We start from the raw sequence: 6,000 nt of genomic DNA, 5'->3' as shown, positions 1-6,000 counted from the left end.
AGTGTTCTTAGTGATGAGTTTCCCAGTGATGGTAGAATCCCATTCCATAGGCATGGGCAGAGCCCAACACACGGCTTAGATTCCTGCATGGTGCTGGGAGGTGCTCCCACCCTTATGTTTAACTCCTATCATGTGGTGAATGTAGAGAGATTGGGAGTGACAACAGCCATACAACGGTAATTGAGTGGGGCTCCTTAGATGCTGTCCTGTCAGGAGGGCCCTGGGGACTTCTTTTTGTACACCAGCTTGGTGCCTGGAGCAGCCAGTGCTGGAGATGAGAACTCCTTTTGAATAAAAATGCTGCTCCAGTACTTCTCAGTAGTTTCTCACTGGGCTTGACATTCTCATCTCCTCGCTGCCCCTGGCAAACTCCTCTCATGGTGACTCTTCATCTCCCAGCTCCACACAAGGAAATTAAAAAACCCCGTGTTTTTCTTTAATCTAGTCTGTGCGCCAGCTGCACCGGGGGCTGTCGTATGGGAAAGTTTGCACATGCTGCTCAGCCCACCTCCTTCGGCAGCATTCCCTCTCCTGCTGCACTCCTTGAAGCAGACAAAGGAAGAGGGAGCAGGGGAAAATAACAAAGGAATGCAGAAGAAATCACAGCAGATAAATGTTTTTTGATTGCCATCACTAAAGGGCAGACGTGGGGAAAGTTGGGAAGTTTGGCTGCTTGCAAAGGGCAAACTCATCATTCTTGTGGCCACTGCAGGGTTAGAGGAAGATGACGAGAAACCAGAGATCATGTCTTGGGCCACCTCAACCAGTGCTGTCCTGTCACCTTGGACATGTGGCATCTCAGCTGGGAGGACCACCCTCTCAGATGCCCTTCACTCTGTGCCAAACGCCCTACAACAAATACTGTTAAAACTCCAAGGCAAATGGTTGTCCTGGGAAGGATTTTCCTGACAGCTCTACAGTACCATCTCAGATGTACTTTAGTCATCTAATAGTGGACTCCTGCATACTCCCCCCTTAGAGCTGGGTGATGCCAAATGTCACAACTTCTTTCAGGATAAGAGAGCTAAACATTTCTGTATGTCTCAGGCAATGTCCCATTCACCCAGCAAAAATATTTGACCCATAAAGTTCCACTGGGTCATTCTTCCAAAATTTCCACCTAAATACATTATCCGGTCACATCTCACTGCTATACATCTGCTTCCCTTTTTCCCTTCTCAAACTCTACTCCTTGCACATCTTCATTAAAAACCAATACACAGTTTGCAAGCTAGCCAGAGGCTGAAAAGCACAGCAGAGGCTAATCCACAAGTATAGACTGAATGATAAGTCACTTTGGGAAGAGCTGCTATATTCCGTTACTCTGTTCTCCTCCGTCATTGCCAGGTTCTCTGGGTTCAGAGCTGCTGCTGCCCTGCCTGATAAATTGAAGGACTTTACAGGCATATTAACGCAGCCCGTCCATAGTCAGTGAGCAGACGATTGATTACATGTCAGAAAGTCACACACTGGGCAATTTTGCTCTCAGGCTTTGCCTCCATTTCTCAAAATATACGTTACAGAGAAAAGAAATCAAACGTTAAAGAAAAGATTGGATGTGTGGAAGTTGCTTGCAACAGGCTTGGTCTCCTTGTCTCTACTTTTGCACAGAACTAAATATCTCATTGGGATTTGGAGAGGAGCAGAGATGGTCAACCAATGTCTTGCAACAAAGAGATATTTCCAAACAAAATGCGAGAATCTGCTCCAAAACATGACTTTCAATGACATTCTCCCATTTTTCACCAACTCTAAGCAAGCAGCTTGTCATTTCCTCCCTCCTCCACATTCAAATCACCATTTGTAGATATTTAGGCTTTAGCTCCGAATGTTATCATTCATGTCAAAAATTTTGAAGTCTTTCCCTGAGACCTGTCACCTTTTGTCAGTCTCTGTTATACAGTGAAGACACTCAAGCGTGCTTACTGCCGAGTCACCTTTTTCACTTTGTGCCAGGGTGAAGCCAAATGCTGAGGGGTTGCAGCTTTTGGGGGGACAAAAATTCCATTCCTAGGGAACTAAGAAGCTTGTGTGTTTGATGGGAAAGCCCTTTTCATGAAGATTGTCTGAGATAAATGCTTACCACCTGAATTGCAGTGGGAGCTGGACGTTGCAGTGGGTTTTTGCTGATCCGTTGTGCTCCTTGCTGAACAAACACACAGAGGCAGTGCTGCTATCAAAGAACCCAGAGGCTCAGTCAAGTAGACAAAGCAGGAAGGGGAAGGGAGGCAGGGAGAGGTGAAGTGATTCACCCCAAATCACACCACAGGACAGGTCAGAGCCAGCAGGGGGACTGGCATTTCCAGATTCCCAGTCTAGAGATTGCATGACAGTCATGTCAAGGAAGGAGTGAATAACAGACAATGTTTTTCTCAGGCAGTCACTTTGTCTGCTGACATCAGGAGGATCAACCTGTTCTCTAAGAGAGGTCCAGTCCTCTCCTCCCTGTTCCTACGTGTCTTTTGGACAAGTCCAGATGGTTTGTACTCCAACAAAGGGGGACTCTATATCCACATCACCCTTCATTCTGTTGTTACTCTCTCCTTCCACACAGAATCATTAAAGTTGGAAAAGACCATTAAGATCATTTCATTCAACTGGCAACCCTCCCCCACCATGCCCACTGACCACGTCCCTCAGTGCCACATCTTCACACTTCTTGAATACCTCCACAGACAGTGACTCCATCACCTCCCTAGGCAGCCTGTATCATTGCATTGTCACTCTTTTAGAGAAGAAATTGTTCCTAAAATCCAAGCTGAACCTTCCCTGGCACAACTTGAAGACATCACCTCTTGTCCTATCGCTGTTACCTGGGAGAAGAAGCCAACCCACATGCTCACTACAATCTCCCTTTAGGGAGTTGCTGAGAGTGATGAGGTCTCCCCTGAGTGTCTTCTTCTCCAGATGAACACCCTCATGTTCTTCAGGAAACCCCCAAGATTGAGGGTCCTGCATGAAATCATCAAGGCTGGAGACACTGCACGAGTTAAGACAGGGCAACTCCAAAACCTGGAGCAGATTTACCAGCAGGGCAAAGCTGAATGTGACAGACCTCTCCATTAGCACCAGCTGGCATGACACGGCTTCCAAAACCAAGTGACATGCACCGCACAGGGTTGTGCAATCCCAGGGATAACTGGGTAGTGCTACACTGGGTTATACTACTGAACTTCAGCGATCTGGGGGCTGTGCACTGTGGGAGCATCTCTTCTCCCTGCTGTGGGTCAGCCTCCGCTGTGCCAGATAGCAAAACAAAGCAGTTTGGCTCATCTGCTGTGGGGCTGCTGAGCAGCACACACCTCCTGAACCTCCCCAGGAGGAATAACAGGCTTTTCTTCTCCAGCCTGCAGCAGCTGAGCACACTGAAGAGGTGATCAATATCTATCGACCATCACTATTTCCTTCAAGTGTCCCCAGCCCCTGTGGTTATATATCTGCTCTCCTTTCTTGGCCTGCTTCCCACAGCAGGAATTCACCTCATTCTCCTCCAAAGACAGCTCCAGAATGGGGTTTCTCTGAGCTGGCAATAATTCACAAGACAAAATGATGATATTATGAGATATGCTTGTCTCTGTTTTTTACCTGCTCTGGAAATTTTGGCTTTGTGCTTAGAAAATAGCAGGTATCATAGCCAAAATTCTCTTCTGATGCCTGTAATGTACAGAAACAAAACTCCTATCACCGTTTCGCAAAAGGTTTTGCTATATCCTTGTATAGGGAAGGGAGGATAGTGAAAGAAGGGGTCTCTCCAGCTTTCAAAGTTAGGGGATATCCCTCAAATCTTTAACCCACCAGGTCTGGGATCTCACACTCCCTGCAGGCACCTGCCCTCCCCCTGCAGGCAGCTGGCCCAGAGAGCTAAGCCAGCAAAAACTCATCCAAACAAGCCAGTAATTTCCTGCTGTTTGAGTTCCCTGAACCAGCTCATTCCAGGGTGAGCTGTGCCTCACTTTTTGCCAGGCAAGGAGAGAGAACACACAGCTGCAGAGAGACAGGGACAAACAGGGGTCTGAGGCTGAGATGGCTTCATTAGGACAAAATGAGCGTGCAATCTGGCTGAGGGCACTGTGCCTGTGGCAAAAGGGCACGGAGGATTCATGTGTCTTTTGCATGGCACCCAAATGTATGCATAGCTCTGTTTGGAGATCCCACCTGGACCATCCTTCAGCACCAACCCTGAAAAACTGCCGGCCTAGGAGAGAGGGAAAAAAGAGCAATACTCCAGATCCAAAGCAGGCAATGAATGAACAGCACGTTAGTAAGTTTGTGCAAAGCAGCCAACTTCTGGCAGTCCATACACCACCAGCAGAAGGCCCATTTTGAGTGCATTTTTTTCATTTGAATGCTCCAATCCACTCCTCATCTCTGTCCTCCCCACCCCCAGTGTTTACAGCACTCAGAGTCTGATTTAGGTGGTTTGCTGTGGCTTTCATCTCAGTGCATCAGTATTTTTAAATTAGTCACAGGTGACTCAGAGGGTTACAAGAATGATGTTAAATTACCAGACGTACACAGCCCATATACTTTATTACCTCATTTTTGTATCTTCTTTATGGCCTGTGATAGCGATGACCTTATAGTCTGTGGCTGAAGAGCCAGTTAAACTTGTTCTCTGTCAAAATAGTAATTAAAAAATTCCTATAGGGTAGGAAGAAAACCTTTACTCTCCAGTATATATCTTTTCCCAACAAGGCCCAGGCAGCAACAGAAAACAATGTGCACAAACATCTCCAATGAGCACGTGCTTATTAGCCAGGCAGAGCTCAGTCATATGCATTACTATTTTAAATAAATATATATTAGGCTTAACGGCATACAACATATGTCAGAGCCAGTAAAACACAGCAGTTTCTCTTTGGTCACCGAGTGATATTTGATCTGATTGAAAAGCAGGAAAAAATATATATAAATTTAGTGAATGCTCTGTGCTGTTCTTTTAAATGAAGATGACAGATCCTTCCTTTTTTAAATCTCCTTCTCTTTCTAATGTTTCACCCATCAAAATGGAGGAAGAGGGAATAAAAAGGGAGGGAAAATACAGTGACTGAGGACATTTTGGTGATTGGGACCGTGAAAGAAATAGAAGCAACCCCCAAAACTATAATTATTTGTTGGGGAAAGGTCAATTTTTATCTCTTCAAAATCTACAACAGTTGCAGTTTCACAGGGCATGTGTTTAGGACAGGCCCTCACTGATTGCTCATTTTGGAAAATATTGGTGACAGGTGGACAGTTGGACTGGATGACTTTAGAGGTCTTTTCTGACCTTGGTGATTCTGTGATTCTATGCTTTCTCTCCATTTCCCCCCTTCCACCTCACATATAATTAGAGGAAGAGGAGGAGGTGGTGCTTCATCCCAGTCTGAAGCTCAGCGAGTGCTGGAAAGTACCTCCAAAAAGTGCTAGAGACAACCCTGAAAATATCTCACCCCACAGTTTTCTTTGTCCTGATACATTCCTTATTCCTACACTCCCTCCCCCACTTAAAAGAGACTTTTCCCTTGGATCAATGGGTCACATCCAGCTTACCAGCATGTGGTCCCTGATCGGTGCCAGGTGTTTTTATTACCAATTAGAAGTAAATTCTCAAAAGCAGTAGAAGTATGGGATGAATTGCATCCTTTTCTTTTTCTCCTCCCACCCCATTCAGATTCCTTTTTATTGATGTCATTTACAGGTTACTAACCAAGTTGAAACATTCAAGCTGAAAGTCCAGCAGTTAAAAAGCAGCAAGGCATTCAAAGCTTGCTTCCCATGCAATTTCTTAAAGTGCTGCGCTAAGGAAACATTCAGGAGAGCGAATCTTTGCCTTTTATATATCCCAGCAGACTTACACTTTCTAATAGACCCATCTAAATCAACAAAGTATTCCCCAGCCAGGGCCAAGAGTCGGCGAGAATGGCTCCAAGGCAACTGATGCAGTCACAACTTTCCACTGGAAGTTAATGAACTTTTAAAAACATTTTGGGAAGTGATGTATGCACAAAGCTCCTTGGT

Source organism: Tympanuchus pallidicinctus, unplaced genomic scaffold (assembly GCF_026119805.1).
Source record: "Tympanuchus pallidicinctus isolate F22 unplaced genomic scaffold, pur_lepc_1.0 scaffold3, whole genome shotgun sequence".
Lineage (NCBI taxonomy): Eukaryota > Metazoa > Chordata > Aves > Galliformes > Phasianidae > Tympanuchus > Tympanuchus pallidicinctus.
The sequence above is the reverse complement of the archived record's forward strand: the minus strand, read 5'-3'. Positions refer to the sequence as shown.